The sequence below is a fragment of the Rhinopithecus roxellana genome, chromosome 7 (genome assembly GCF_007565055.1).
Source record: "Rhinopithecus roxellana isolate Shanxi Qingling chromosome 7, ASM756505v1, whole genome shotgun sequence".
Lineage (NCBI taxonomy): Eukaryota > Metazoa > Chordata > Mammalia > Primates > Cercopithecidae > Rhinopithecus > Rhinopithecus roxellana.
This window is the reverse complement of record NC_044555.1, coordinates 98836441-98852777: the sequence shown is the minus strand read 5'-3', so window position 1 is coordinate 98852777 and position 16337 is coordinate 98836441. Positions and strand designations below refer to the sequence as shown.

Below are 16337 nucleotides of genomic sequence, written 5' to 3'. Positions count from 1 at the left end.
GCCTTGGGTAAGACTAAGAAATATATTGTCTTCAGGTGTGGCCCAGCATTATTCTCAGCTATGGTGGCTACAGAGAAGGGCCCCTTCTGCTTGAGAAAAGGAGAGGGAAGAGTAAAGGGGACTTTGTCTTGCAGCTTAGGTATCAGCTCAGCCACAGTGGAGAAGAGCACGAAGCAGTCTCTTTTGGTCCTTGATCCCAGGCCTTGGCTCTTGAACAGCATTTCTGGACCTTCCCTGCACCAAAGGGGGTACCACTGCCCTAAAGGGACAGTCCCAGGCCTGGCAGCATTCACTGCAAGCTGACTGAAGAGTCATTGGCCCTTGAGTGAATATCAGCAGTAGGCAGGCAATACTTGCTATGTGCCTGGTGTGGTGGTGACCATGGGGAAAGATTCCTCAGCTCATAAAAATGGGAAGAAAGAGTGGGAAGGGTTTTGTCTTGTAGCTTGGGTGCCAGCTCAGCCCTAGTAAAATAGAGCACTGGGTAGATTCCTAAGGCTTCTGACTCCAGGCCCTGGCTCCTGTATGGTATCTCTGGAGCCACCTGGGGACTGGGGGAGCTCACCACCCTGAAGGGAAAGACACAAGCTTGGCTGGCTTTGCCACCTGCCGATTGTAGAACCCTCGGGCCTTGAGCAAACATAGATGGTAGCCAGGCAGTGGTCACCGCAGGCCTTGGGTGAGACTCAGTGCTGTGCTGGTTTCAGGTCTGACCCAGGGAAGTCCTAGTGGTGGTGGCCACAGTGGTGCTTGTGTTACCTCATCCCAGCTCCATGCAGCTCAGCATGCACACACACACACACACACACACACACACACACACACAGACACACACACAGAGAGAGAGAGAGAGAGAGAGAGAGAGAGGCTCCATTTGTTTGGGAGAAAATAAAGGGAAGACAACAAGAGTCTCTGCCTTGTAATCCAGAGAATTCTTCCAGATCTTATCAAAGACCATGAAGGCAGCACCTCTACCAGTCTGCAAGAGCTACAGTATTACTGGGCTTGGGGTATCCCCTAATGCAGATACAGCTGCAGTGACAAAAACCTTAGATCACAACACCTAAATCCCTTCAAATATCTGGAAAGCCTTCCCAAGAAGGCATGCACAAACAACCCCAGACTATGAAGACTACAATAAATACCTAACTCTTCAATGCCCAGACACAGATGAATATGCACCAGCATCAAGATCATCCAGGAAAACAAGACTTCACCAAATGAACTTAATAAGGCACCAGGGACCAATCCCAGGGATACAGAGATATGTGACCCTTCAGACAGAGAATTCAAAATAGCCGTTTTGAGGAAACTCAACAAAATTCAAGATAACTCAGAAAAGGAATTCAGAATCCTACCAGATACATTTTTTAAAAGATTGAAGCAATTTAAAATAATTGGGAAGAAATTCTGTAGTGGAAAAGTGCAATTGGCATGCTGAAGAATGCATGAGTCTCTCAATAGCAGAATTGATCAAATAGAAGAAAGAATTAGTAAGCTTGAAGACAGGCTATTTGAAAATACACAGTCAGAGGAAACAAAAGAAAAAAGAATGAAGCATCCCTACAAGATCAAGAAAATAGCCTCAAAAGGGCAAAGCTAAAAGTTTTGGCCTCAAAGAGGACGTAGAGAAAGAGACGGGGGTTGAAAGTTTAGTCAAAGAAATAATAACAGAGAACTTCCCAAACCTATAGAAATATATTAATATTCAAGTACAAGAAGGTAATAAAAGATAATAGAACACCAAGCAGATTTAACCAAAAGACTGCCTCAAGATATTTAATAATCAAACTCCTCCCAAAGGTCAAGGGCAAAGAAAGGATCCTGAGAGCAGCAAGAAAAAAGAAGCAAATAACATGCAATGAAGCTCTAATACATCTGGCAGCAGACTTGTCAGTGGAAATCTTACAGGCCAGGAGAGAGTGGCATGAATTATTTAAAGTGCTGAAGGAAAAAACTTTTATCCTAGAATAGTATACCCAGTGAAAAAATATCCTTTAAACATAAAGGATAAATAAAGATTGTCCCAGATAAACAAACAAACAAAAAAAAAGGTAACTGTTTGAGGTGATGGATATGTTAATTAGCTTGATTTAATCATTTTACAATTATATATAAATCAAAACATCATGTTGTACACCATGAAAAATATACAGTTTTTGTCAGGTATACATTTAAAATGCCAGGAGAAGAAAAGGAATATGGCAAAAGTGATGTCATTTCCAAGATCAGGTTACAAAAAGACCATGGCTTTTCTGTCTCTCACTTTGAGAAAAGCATGCTACCATGCTGTCAGTTGCCCTGTGGAGAGGCCCACATGGCAAGAAACTGAGGGAGGCTTCTGTCCAGTAACTAACAAGGCTCTAAGACCTTCAGTCTCATAGCCCATGAAGAACTGAACCTGCCAACAACTATGTAAGTGAATTTGGAAGAAAATCCTTCCTTGGTTGAGTCTTCAAATGAGACGTTAGCTCTAGCCAACACCTTGGCCATACCCTTGTAAGAGACCTTGAGCCAGGGGCACATAACTTTGCCACACCCAGATTCCTGACCCACAGAAACTGGGATAATAAATGTTTGTGGTTTTAAGCTTTAAGTTTTTAGATAAAACCAAAAAGGCTTTACTAAGACTTATCAAATAATTATTAAATATACAAATTACTCTTTTACTTAGAGGTACCTTGTTTAACTCAACATATTAAGCAAAAATCATGATATAGAAAATAGATATTTTAATTTTAATACATCTTTACCAATAAAACATTTTTATTAAATGCTTTTATATTATCACATGCTTTGAATATAATTTTACCAAAACTATAGAGCTGCAGATTTAGCAATTTACAGAAAATATTGGCCGAGTGCTGTAATCCCAGCACTTCGGGAGCCTCAGGTGGGCAGATCACTTGAGCTCAGGAGTTCAAGACCAGCCTGGGCAACATAGCAAAATCCTGTCTCTACAAAAAATGTAAAAATTAGCCAGGTGTGGTGGCATGCACTCATAGTCCCAGCTACTCAGGAAGTTGAGGTGGGACTATCACTTGAGCCTGAGAGGCGGAGGTTGCAGTAAGCTGAGATAGCACCACTGTACTCCAGCCTGGGTGACAGAGTGGGAGTCTGTCTCAAAAAATATATCTATATCTATAGATGGATAGATAGATAGATAGATAGATAGATAGATAGATAGATAGATATCTGTCATAGCCTAACTGGCATAATAATTTTCATTTCCAAACCAATTGGCTAAATCACACTTACTTATTTTCTGTCTCAAAAAATATGGTTTGATTTTTCAGCTCAATAAATATGTCAATAGTATTCATGTCCTTTGCCCACTTTGAAAAACAGTATGAAGATTCCTTAAAGAGCTAAAAGTAAAACTACCATTTGATCCAGCAATCCCCCTACTGGGTAGCTACCAAGAGGAAAAGAAGTTATTATAAGAGAAAGACACTTGCACACACATGTTTATAGCAGCACAATTTGCAATTGCAAAAATATGGAATCAGCCTAAATGCCCATCAACCAATGAGTGGATAAAGAAAACGTGGTATATATACACCACGGAATACTACTTCACCATAAAAAAGAATGAAATAATGGCATTTACAGCAACCCCAATAGAATTGGAGACCATTGTTCTAACTGAAGTAACTCAGGAATGGAAAACCAAATATCGTATGTCTCATTTATAAGTAGAAACTAAGCTATGAGGACACAAAGGCATAAAAATGATACAATGGACTTTGGGGACTTGGGGGGAATGGTGGGAGGGGGGTGAGGAATAAAAGACTACCCATTTGGTACAGCATACACTGCTGAGGTTATGGGTACACCAAAATCTCAGAAATCACCACCACTAAAGAACTTATCCATGTAACCAAAAACCACCTGTTTCCCAAAAACAATTGAAATTTTAAAAAGCATGGATAATACAAAAAAAGTCAATACTTATCCGTGTCATGACCATCTCACGAGTAAATTCTAATTGTAGGATGGATAGACAGCTAGAAAGATATAGATAGACCTTTTGGAAGATGGCCAAATAGGAACAGCTCCAGTCTGCAGCTCCCAGCATGATCGACAGAGAAGACGGGTGATTTCTGCATTTCCAAATGACGTACCTGGTCCATCTCATAGGGACTGGTTTGACAGTGGGTGAAGCCCATGGAGGGCAAGCCGAAGCAGGGTGGCACGTTGCCTTACCCCGGAAGCGCAAGGGTTCGGGGGATTTCCCTTTCCTAGTCAAGGGAAGGCAAGAAAGCCTACCTGGAAAAACGTGGCACTCCCACCCAAATACTGTGTTTTTCCCAAGTCTTAGCAAACTGCAGACAAGATGATTCTCTCCCATGCCTGGCTCAGTGGGTCCCACGCCCACAGAGCCTTGCTCACTGCTAGCGCAGCAGTCTGAGATTGATCTGCCAGGCTGCAGCCTGGCTGTGGGAGGTGTGTCCGCCATTGCTGAGGCTTGAGTAGGTAAGCAAAGCACCCAGGAAGCTCGAACTGGGTGGAGCCCACCATAGCTCAACAAGGCCTACCGCCTCTAGAGTCCACCTCTGTGGGTAGGGCATAGCTGAACAAAAGGCAGCAGACAACTTCTGCAGACTTAAACATCCCTGTCTGACAGCTCAGAAGAGAGTGGTGGTTCTCCCAGCACAGCGTTTGAGTTCTGAGAATGGACAGACTGCCTCCTCAAGTGGGTCCCTGAACCCGTGTAGCCTAACTGGGAGACACCTCCCAGTATGGGCTGACAGACACCTCATATAGGTGGCTGCCCCCTGGGACAAAGCTTCCAGAGGAAGAATCAGGCCAGCAATATTTGCTGTTCTGCAGCCTCCGCTGGTGATACCCAGGCACACCGAGTCTGGGGTGGACCTCCAGCAAACTCCAACAGACCTGCAGCTGAGGGACCTGACTGTTAGAAGCAAAACTAACAAATAGATAGGAATAGCATCAACATCAACAAAAAGGTCATCTACACCAAAACCCCATCTGTAGCTCACCAACATCAAAGACCAAAGGTAGAAAAAAATCACAAAGATGGGGAGAAACCAGAGCAGAAAAGTGAAAAACTCTGAAAATCAGAGCACCTCTCTCCTCCAAAGAATCGCATCTCCTCGCCAGCAACAAAACAAAGCTGGATGGAGAATGATTTTGACAAGTTGACAGAAATAGGCTTCAGAAGGTCAGTAATAACAAACTTCTCCGAGCTAAAGGAGGATGTTTGAACCCATTGCAAGGAAGCTAAAAACCTGGAAAAAAGATTAGACAAATGGCCAACCAGAATGAACAGTGTAGAGAAGACCTTAAATAACCTGGTGGGGCTGAAAACCATGGCACGAGAAATTCATGACGCATGCACGAGGTTCAATAGCCAATTTGATCAAGTGGAAGGAAGGGTATCAGTGATTGAAGATCAACTTAGTGAAACAAAGTGAGAAGACAAGGTTAGAGAGAAAAAGAGTAAAAAGAAACAAACAAAGTCTCCAAGAAATATGGGACTATGTGAAAAGAATAAACCTATGTTTGATTGGTGTACCTGAAAGTGATGGGGAGAATGGAACCAAGTTGTAAAACACTCTTCAGGACGTTATCCAGGAGAACTTCCCCAACCTAGCAAGGCAGGCCAACATTCAAATTCAGGAAATACAGAGAACATCACAAAGATACTCTTTCAGAAGAGCAACCCCAAACACATAATTGTCAGATGTACCAAGATTGAAATGAAGGAAAACGTCTTAAGGGCAGCCAGAGAGAAAGGTCGAGTTACCCACAAAGGGAAGCCCAACAGACGTTACCCACAAAGGGAAGCCCATCAGACTAACAGTGGATTTCTTGGCAGAAAGACTGCAAGCCAGAAGACAGTGGGGGCCAATATTCAACTTTCTTAAAGAAAAGAATTTTCAACCCAGAATTACATACCCACCGAAACTAAGCTTCACATGTGAAGGAGAAATAAAATCCTTTACAGACAAGCAAATGTTGAGAGATTTTTATCACCACTAGGCCTGCCTTACAAGAGCTCCTGAAGGGAGCACTAAACATGGACAGAAAAACTGGTACCAGCCACTGCAAAAACATGCCAAATTGTAAAGACCATCGATGCTATAAAGAAACTGCATCAATTAACGGGCAAAATAACAAGTGAACATCATAACGACAGAATCAAAATCACATATAACATTATTAACCTTAAATGTAAATGGGCTAAATGCCCCAATTAAAAGACACAGACTGGCAAATTCGATAAAGAGTCAAGATCCATGAGTGTGCTGTATTCATGAGACCCATCTCACATGCAAAGATGCGCATAGGCTCAAAATAAATGGTTGGAGGAACATCTACGAAGCAAACGGAAAGCAAAAAAATGCAGGGGTTGCAATCCTAGTCTCTGATAAAACAGACTTTAAATCAACAAAGATCTAAAGAGACAAAGAAGGCCATCACATAATGGCAAAGGGATCAATTCAACAAGAACAGCTAGCTATCCTAAATATATATGCACCCAATACAGGAGCACCCAGATTCATAAAGCAAGTCCTTAGAGACCTACAAAGAGGCTTAGACTCCCCCACAATAATAATGGGAGACTTTAACACCCCACTGTCAATATTAGACAGATCAATGAGACAGAAGGTTAACAAGGACCTCCAGGACCTGAATTCAGCTCTGCAACAAGCAGACCTAATAGACATCTACAGAACTCTCCACCCCAAATCAACAGACTATGCATTCTTCTCAGCACCACATCGCACTTATTCTAAAATTGACCACATAATTGGAAGTAAAACACTTCTCAGCAAATGTAAAAGAACAGAAGTCACAACAAACTGTCTCTTAGACCACAGTGCAATCAAATTAGAACTCAGGATTGCGAAAGTCACTCAAAACCGCACAACTACATGGAAACTGAACAACTTGCTCCTGAATGATTACTGGGTAAATAACAAAATGAAGGCAGAAATAAAGTTGTTCTTTGAAACCAATGAGAACAAAGACACAATGTACCAGAATCTCTGGGACACATTTAAAGCAGTGTGTAGAGGGAAATTTATAGCACTAAATGCCCACAAGAGAAAGCAGGAAAGATCTAAAATCGACACTAACATCACAATTAAAAGCACTAGAGAAGCAAGAGCAAACAAATTCAAAAGGTAGCAGAAGGCAAGAAATAACTAAGATCAGAGCAGAAGTGAAGGAGATAGAGACACCGAAAACCCTTCAAAAAATCAATGAATCCAGGAGTTGGTTTTTTGAAAAGATCAACAAAATCGATAGACCACTAGCAAGACTAATAAAGAAGAAAAGAGAGAAGAATCAAACAGACGCAATAAAAAATGATCAAGGGGATATCACCACTGATACCACAGAAATACAAACTACCATCAGAGAATACTGTAAACATCTCTATGCAAATAAACTAGATAATCTAGAAGAAATGGATAAATTCCTGGACACATACACCCTCCCAAGACTAAACCAGGAAGAAGTTGAATCCCTGAATAGACCAATAAATTACAGGCTCTGAAACTGAGGCAATAATTAATAGCCTACCAACCAAAAAAACTCCAATATCAGATGGATTAACAGCCGAATTCTACCAGAGGTACAAAGAGGAGCTGGTACCATTCCTTCTGAAACTATTCCAATCAATCGAAAAAGATGGAATCCTCCCTAACTCATTTGATGAGGCCAGCATCATACTGATACCAAAGCCTGGCAGAGACCACAAAAAAAGAGAATTTTAGACCAATATCCCTAATGAACACTGATGCGAAAATCCTCAATAAAATACTGTCAAACCGAATCCAGCATCACATCAAAAGGCTTATCCTCCATGATCAAGTTGGCTTCATCCCTGGGATGCAAGGCTGGTTCAACATATACAAATCAATAAATGTAATCCATCACGTAAACAGAAACAATGATAAAAAACACATGTTTATCTCAATAGATGCAGAAAAGACCTTCGACAAAATTCAACACCGCTTCATGCTAAAAACTCTCAATAAACTAGGTACTGATGGAACATATCTCAAAATAATAAAAGCTATTTATGACAGACTCACAGCCAATATCATACTGAATGGGCAAAACCTTGAAGCATTCCCTTTGAAAACTGGCACAAGACATGGATGCCCTTCTTTCACCACTCGTATTCAACATAGTGTTGCAAGTTCTTGCCAGGGCAATCTGGCAAGAGAAAGAAATAAGGGTATTCAATTAGGAAATGAGGAAGTCAAATTGTCCCTGTTTGCAGATGACATGACTGTATATTTAGAATACCCCATGGCCTCAGCCCAAAATCTCCTTAAGCTGATAAGCAACTTCAGAAAAGTCTCAGGATACATAATCAATGTGCAAAAATCACAACATTCTTATGCACCAATAACAGACAGACAGAGAGCCAAATCAGGAGTGAACTCCAATTCACAACTGCTACAAAGAGAATAAAATACCTAGGAATCCAACTTACAAGGGATGTGAAGGACCTCTTCAAGGAGAACTACAAACCACTGCTCAATGAAATAAAAGAGGACACAAACAAATGGAAGAATACTCCATGCTCATGGATAGGAAGAATCAGTATCATGAAAATGGCCATACTGCCCTAAGTAATTTACATATCCAATGCCATCCCCATCCAGCTACCAATGACTTTCTTCACAGAATTGGAAAAAAAACTACTTTAAAGTTCATATGAAACCAAAACAGAGCCCGCATTGCCAAGACAATCCTAAGCAAGAAGAACCAAGCTGGAGGCATCACGCTACCTGACTTCAAACTACACTAGAAGGCCACAGTAACCAAAACAGCATGGTACTGGTACCAAAACACATATATAAACCAATGGAACAGAACTGAGGCCTCAGAAATAACACCACACATCTACAACCATCTGATCTTTGACAAACCTGACAGAAACAAGAAATGGGGAAAGGATTCCCTATATAATATATGGTGCTGGGAAAACTGGCTAGACATATGTAGAAAGCTGAAAACTGGATCCCTTCCTTACACCTTATACAAACATTAATTCAAGATGGATTAAAGACTTAAAAGTTAGACCTAAAACCATAAAAACCCTAGAAGAAAACTTAGGCAATACCATTCAGGACATAGGCATGGGCAAGACCTTCATGACTAAAACACCAAAAGCAATGGCAACAAATGCCAAAATAGACAAATGGGATCTAATTAAACTAAAGAGCTTCTGCACAGCAAAAGAAACTACCATCAGAGTGAACAGGCAACCTACAGAATGGGAGAAAATTTTTATAATCTACCCATCTGACAAAGGGCTAATATCCAGAATCTGCAAACAACTCAAGCAAATTTACAAAAAAAAAAAAAAAAAAAAAAAAAATCAAAAAGTGGATAAAGGATATGAACAGACACTTCTCAAAAGAAGACCTCTATGCAGCCAACAGACACATAAAAAAATGCTCATCATCACTGGTCATCAGAGAAATGCAAATCAAAACCACAATGAGATACCATCTCACACCAGTTAGAATGGCAATCTATTAAAGAGTCAGGAAACCACAGATGCTGGAGAGGATGTAGAGAAATAGGAATGCTTTTACACTATTGGTGGGAGTGTAAATTAGTTCAACCATTGTGGAAGACAGTGTGGCAGTTCCTCCAGGATCTAGAACTAGAATTACCATCTGACCGTTACTGGGTATATACCCAAGGGATTATAAATCATGCTACTATAAAGACACATGCACACTTATGTTTATTATGGCACTATTCACAATAGCAAAGACTTGCAACCAACCCAAACATCCATCAATAATAGACTGAGTAAAGAAAATGTGGCACATATATACCATGGAATACTATGCAGCCATAAAAAATGATGAGTTCGTGTCCTTTGCAGGGACATGGATGAAGCTGGAAACCATCATTCTCAGCAAACTATCACAAGGACAGAAAACCAAACACTGCATGTTCTCACTCATAGGTGGGAATTGAACAATGAGATCACTTGGACACAGGGCAGGGAACATCACACACTGGGGCCTGTCGAGGGGTGCGGGACTTGGGGAGGGATAGCATTAGGAGAAATACCTAATGTAAATGATGAGTTGATGGGTGCAGCAAATCAACATGGCACATGTATACCTATGTAACAAACCTGCAGGTTGTGCACATGTACCCTACAACTTAAATATAATAATAAAAATTAAATAAATAAAGAAAGATATAGATAGAACATGCAGGCTTGCTATGAGTTTGTCACCATTATGAAATGAGGTGATATAGATAGTTCTTCTAATGTTACATTGTCTTTTTTGCTTTTCCTTTACAGAATTCTCCCTCAGGAGTGATATATTATTTGGGCAATAGTTGAGAAATGTAAAGAGGAGGTCATTAAAAGAAAATTATCATCACTCTTGTAATGCCATTACAAATTATCCCAGTATCCCCCAAACCAGATAAAACACTATGTTTCTAATTCTAAGCTTCACCCTTAATAAAAATATGTATAAGGTGCAGAGTGATTTTTAAAAAGTCAATGATGCATGTATGGTACAGTAATTAAAGGTGTCATCTTAATATTTTAATGGCATGGATTTTTTTTTTATTGCTTTGTGAAGTCTTTGGATTCCTTATCTAGAATTATACTTTGAAATATATAAAAATATAATTTGCTTTGCAGAAATTGACAAGCTGCTCCTAAAATTCATATACAAATATAAGGGACCCCAAAGAGCCAATACAATCTTGAAAAATATCAATGAAGTTTGAAGTTTATCAATGAAGTTTGAATTTTCCAAATTTCAAAACTCACTACAAAGCTATAGTAATCAAAACGGAGTGATAGTGGCATAAGAATTGCCATAAAGACCAATAGAATTAAGGTCCAGAAGAAATAATTTTTTATGAGTTTCTGTCAAGGGTACCAAGACAATTTAATGGAGAACAAATGGTGCTGAGACAACTGGATTTCCACATGCAAAAGAGTAAAGTAGGGCTCCTTTTTCACACCATACACAAAAACTAAATCTATATTGAGCACAGACCTAAATGTAAGTGATAAAACTCTTAGAAGAAAACCTAGGAGTAAAACTTTGTGATCATGGGTTAGACAATGATTTCACAGATATGACACTGGAAGCAAAAGTGATAAAACAGATGATTCATAGTTGAGTTTCATTGAAGTTAAAAACTTTTTGCCTCAACATATACTATCAAGAAATCAGAAGACAGCCCACAGAATAGAAGAGAATATTTGCAAATCATAGATCTAATAAGCAACTGGTATCCAGAACACACAATGTTTACAACTCAATAATACAAAGACAACCTGATTTTTTAAGTGGGCAAAAGATATGAAATGACATTTCTCCAAATAAGATATACAATTGGTCAATGAGCACACTGTAACATCCTCAACATCATTCAGCATTAGGAAAATGCAAATTAAACCCAGAATGAGATACCACCACTTCACACTAGGATGGCTATAATAAAAAACATGGACAGTAACAAATGTTGGTGAGGATGTGGAGAAATTAGAACCCTCATATATTGCTGATGAGAAAGTAAAACTGTATAGCCTCTTTGGGAAACAATAGGGATATCCCTCAGACAGTTAAACATACAGTTATCATATGACCCAGCAATTCTATTCATAGGTATATACTCAAGAGAATTAAGAACATATACTTCCATAAAAACTTGTACACAAATACTCATAGGAGAATTGTTCAAAATATTCACAATAGCAAAGAGTGGAAACAACCCAAATAACCATCAATTGATTAATGGATAAACAAGATGTCTATGCAAGGAAATATTATTCAGCCATGGAAAGGAATGAAGTACTGACACGTTACAACATGGGTGAACCTTGAAATCATTATGCTAGGTGTAAGAATACACACACAAGGGACCAATATTTTATGATTCCATTTGTATGAAATGTTCAAAACAGATAAATCAGTGGAGATGAAAGTAGATTGATTAGTAGTGGTTGACAGAGACAAGAAAGGGCCTCAAGAGGGGAGTGCTGGAAAGTAACTGCCAATAAGTTTATTTTTGGAGTGATGAGAATATTTTAAATCTAGATAGTGGTGATGGATGCTGAACGCTGTGAATATATAGCTGACCCTTGAACAACGCACGGGTTAGGGGTGCTGATCCTTCGTGCAGTCAATAATCTGCTTATAACTTTTGGTTTCCCCAAAACTTAACTACTAATATACTAATAGCCTACTCTTGATGGGAAGCCTTACTGATAACAGTCAATTAACACATATTTTGTATGTTATACATATTATATACTGTATTATTATTATTATTATTATTATTATTATTATTATTATTATTTTGAGACGGAATCTCATTCTGTCACCCAGGCTGGAGTGCAGTGACGTGATCTCGGCTCACTGCAACCTCCACCTCCTGTGTACAAGTGAGTCTCCTGCCTCAGCCTCCCGAGTAGCTGGGATTATAGGCATGCACCACCATAAAAGCAAATTTAGTAGAGAGGGGGTTTCACCATGTTGGCCAGGCTAGTCTCGAACTCCTGACCTCAAGTCTTCTTCCTACCTCGGCCTCCCAGAGTGCTGGGATTACAGGCATGAGCGACGATGCCTGGCTAATTTTTGGATTTTTAGTAGAGACAGGGTGTCACCATATTGGCTAGGCTGGCCTCAAACTCCTGACCTTATGATCCACCTGCCTCAGCCTTCCAAAGTGCTGGGATTACAGGCATGATATATACTGTATTCTTATGATGAAGTAAGGTAGACAAAAGAAAATGTTATTAAGAAAATCGTAACAAAGAAAAATATATTTACTATTCATTAAGTGGAAGTGAATCATCATGAAGGTCTTCATCCTTATCATCTTCACATTGAGTAGGCTGAAGAGGAAGGGAAAGAGGAGTGGCTGATCTTGCTGTCTTAGGGGTAGCAGAGACAGAAGAGGTGGAAGAGGTGAAATGGGAGGCAGAAGAGGCAGGTAACCTCAGTGTGAGATTTTGCTTTTTCATTTCTGTAAAAGTTTTTCTATATGGTACCAATCCTTCCACCATTTGCTTTAGTTTTCATGCCCATATCATAGAAGGGTCCCCGTCATAATGAAGTCAAAAGCAGTCTTGAATAATCAGAACTCTTCTGTCAGGTTGCCTAATGTTAATTTGTTTTCTGGCACTGCTTCTTCATCTTCCTCATTGTCTGTCACTGGTTCAGAAGCACTTATCTCCATCAAGTGATCGTCTGTTAATTCCTCTGCTGTGGTATTGGTATCTGTTAGCTCTTGAATTTCTCCAAGACCCATACCTTGAAACCCTTCATTTATCACCCTTTTTGGTTTTTTCCACATCCACAATTTCATTCATGATTTTCCTGATTGGCTCTGTCATAAATCCTGTGAATTCATGCACAATATCTAGGCACAGTTTTCTGTAGCAGGAATTTACTGTTATGGGCTTTGAAGGTTTTTACGGCTTTTTCCGTAACAAAGGTGGCATCCTCAATGGTGTAATCCTTCCAGACTTTCATAGTGTTCTCTTTATCAAGGTTTTCTTCCATAGCATTGACAGCACTTTCCATAGAATATCATGTGAAAAGAGCCTTAAAAGTCCTTATGGCCCCCTGATCTAGAAGCTGGATTCAAGGTGTTGTATTTAGGGTCAAGTAGACCACTTTGATGTCTTTGGTGTTGAATTCACAGCATTCTAAGTGGCCAGGGGGCATTTTCCAATATCAAAAGATCTTTAAAAGGCAATCCCTTACTAGCAAGGTACTTCCTGACTTCAGGGACAAAGCATTGAGGGAAGCTATCCAGAAAAAGGGTTCTCATTGTCCAGGCCTTCTAGTACAAACAAAAGACCAGCAACTGGGCTTTATTTTTTTCCTTCAGTGCTGAGGGGTTAAAAGGTTTATAGATAAGGGCAGTCTTGATCATAAATCCAACTGCATTTGCACAAAAGAGTAGAGTTAGCCCATCTCTTCTTGCCTTTAATCCTGGGGCCCACTTCTTTTCCTTACTAATAATTGTCCTTTGTGGCATTTCCCCCCCAAGAATAGAACACGTTCATCTGCATTAAAAAACCTATTCAGGGCCGGGCGCGGTGGCTCAAGCCTGTAAACCCAGCACTTTGGGAGGCCGAGACGGGCGGATCATGAGGTCAGGAGATCGAGACCATCCTGGCTAATACGGTGAAACCCCGTCTCTACTAAAAAATACAAAAAACTAGCCGGGCGACGAGGCGGGCGCCTGTAGTCCCAGCTACTCGGGAGGCTGAGACAGGAGAATGGCGTGAACCCGGGAGGCAGAGCTTGCAGTGAGCTGAGAGCCGGCCACTGCACTCCAGCCTGGGCAGCAGAGCAAGACTCCGTTTCCAAAAAAAAAAAAAAAAAAAAAAAACCTATTCAGGCAGATATCCTTTCTCTTCAAGAAGAGTCTGCGAATTCGTCAGCTGCCTCTTCATCAGCAGAAGCTGCTTCTCCTGTTATCTTGACATTTTTAAAGCCAAACCTCTTTCTAAAATTATCAAACCATCTTTTGCTGGCATTAAATACTCCAGCTTGAGATCTTTCACCTTCCTTTTTTGCTTTAAGTTTTCATATAACGACTTCACTTTTATTTGAATCATATTAGAATCTATAGGTATGCCTTCCTTATAGCAATCCTGTACCCATATAAAAGGTGCATTTTCAAGACGAGATAATAAAGGTATTTTGCAAAAAGTGCAAAGTTTTTGCACATGCTGGAATAGCTGCAGTGGCAGCTTCACAAATTTCCTTTTTTTTTTTTTTTTTTTTTTTTTACAATGCTCCTTATGCTGAATCCATTTATCTTGAAATAGCAGGCAACCACAGCTGCAGACCTCAATCTACAAGACATATCAAGAAATTCAACATTTTCTTGTAATGTCATAACATTTCTGTATCTTGGGAGTACTTCCAGCGTTGCTAGTAGCACTTCATATGGCCCCCCTGGTGTTATCCAATGTTTGCAGTATTGCACTAAATACAATAAAAATATGCAAGAACCACAAGAGATCACTTTTTACTGCAATATGCAATTTATTGGAGTAATTGTTGATGTGGAGATGATAAGTGGCACACAGCATTTTAAATGGACACTCACAACACCTGAGCTCACCACAATGGCAACAGGAAGTGGATACAAAATTTTTATAGCAGTAGAGTATGTATTACAGTTAATTTCATGCGGTTGTGATTTAATACTTCATCTTTACATTTGTTTACATTTCTCTCGACTGCAAATGGTGTCATGTATGCTTTATGTGTGCATACAATTTGATAAATTTTAACTTTTTATAATAGTTGTGTATATTTTATGGTAGTAAATAATAGACTAGTATCACACATATTTTATGCATTCAGGATATATCCTTTTTTTCTTAATTTTTCAATATTTCTAGGCTCTGTGGTTCATCTATGAGTTATTTCAAATTGTTGAAAATATCCAAATAATTTGCCAATAAATTTATTTTTTAGAAATCCACATGAGTGGGCTGACACACCATTCACATGCTATTCAAGGGTCACCTGTATTAAAATCTCTTGAAATGTACATTTTAAAGGATTAATTTTATAATGTATATAATATATCTCAATAAAGCTGTTGCTAAAAAATAAACTCATAAAAGAAAACACAGTAGTAAATCTTCAGGCCCTAATGTTAGGCAACAGTTTGTTAGATTAATACAGCAAAAACAGGCCGGGCGCGGTGGCTCAAACCTGTAATCCTAGCACTTTGGGAGGCCGAGACGGGTGGATCACAAGGTCAGGAGATCGAGACCATCCTGGCTAACATGGTGAAACCCCGTCTCTACTAAAAAATACAAAAAACTAGCCGGGCGAGGTGTCGGGCGCCTGTAGTCCCAGCTACTCGGGAGACTGAGGCAGAAGAATGGCGTAAACCCGGGAGGCGGAGCTTGCAGTGAGCTGAGATCCGGCCACTGCACTCCAGCCTGGGCGACAGAGCGAGACTCCGTCTAAAAAAAAAAAAAAAAATACAGCAAAAACATACACAACAAAAGAGAAAATAGATAAATTGAGCTACATCAAAATAAAATATATACAATTACAAAAGAAAGAAATGTTGAAATACAGTCATCAAAATACTTTTAAACACAAATTTGTGATATAATATATGTGCTTCTTTATTAATTCATTAAATAACAAAATCTACCAGTGGATCTAATAAGTACCTAATTTTATCTAAAGGCTTTATTTTTATTTTGAACTTACTGCGCACTTGGCCCAAAACCATTTATTCCCTCCTAGAAAAGATAGAGGTATCTCCACTTTATCCATTGATAGCTGATTAGGATCTTTTATTCA

The 16337-nt window shown here is 39.6% G+C and overlaps 1 protein-coding gene across 1 annotated transcript in view; it reads left to right on the top strand.

Annotated features, from left to right (window-relative positions):
• TRPC5 (transient receptor potential cation channel subfamily C member 5) overlaps positions 1-16337 on the top strand; it is a 345492-nt gene that overhangs the window by 305064 nt on the left and 24091 nt on the right. The window lies entirely within an intron of this gene.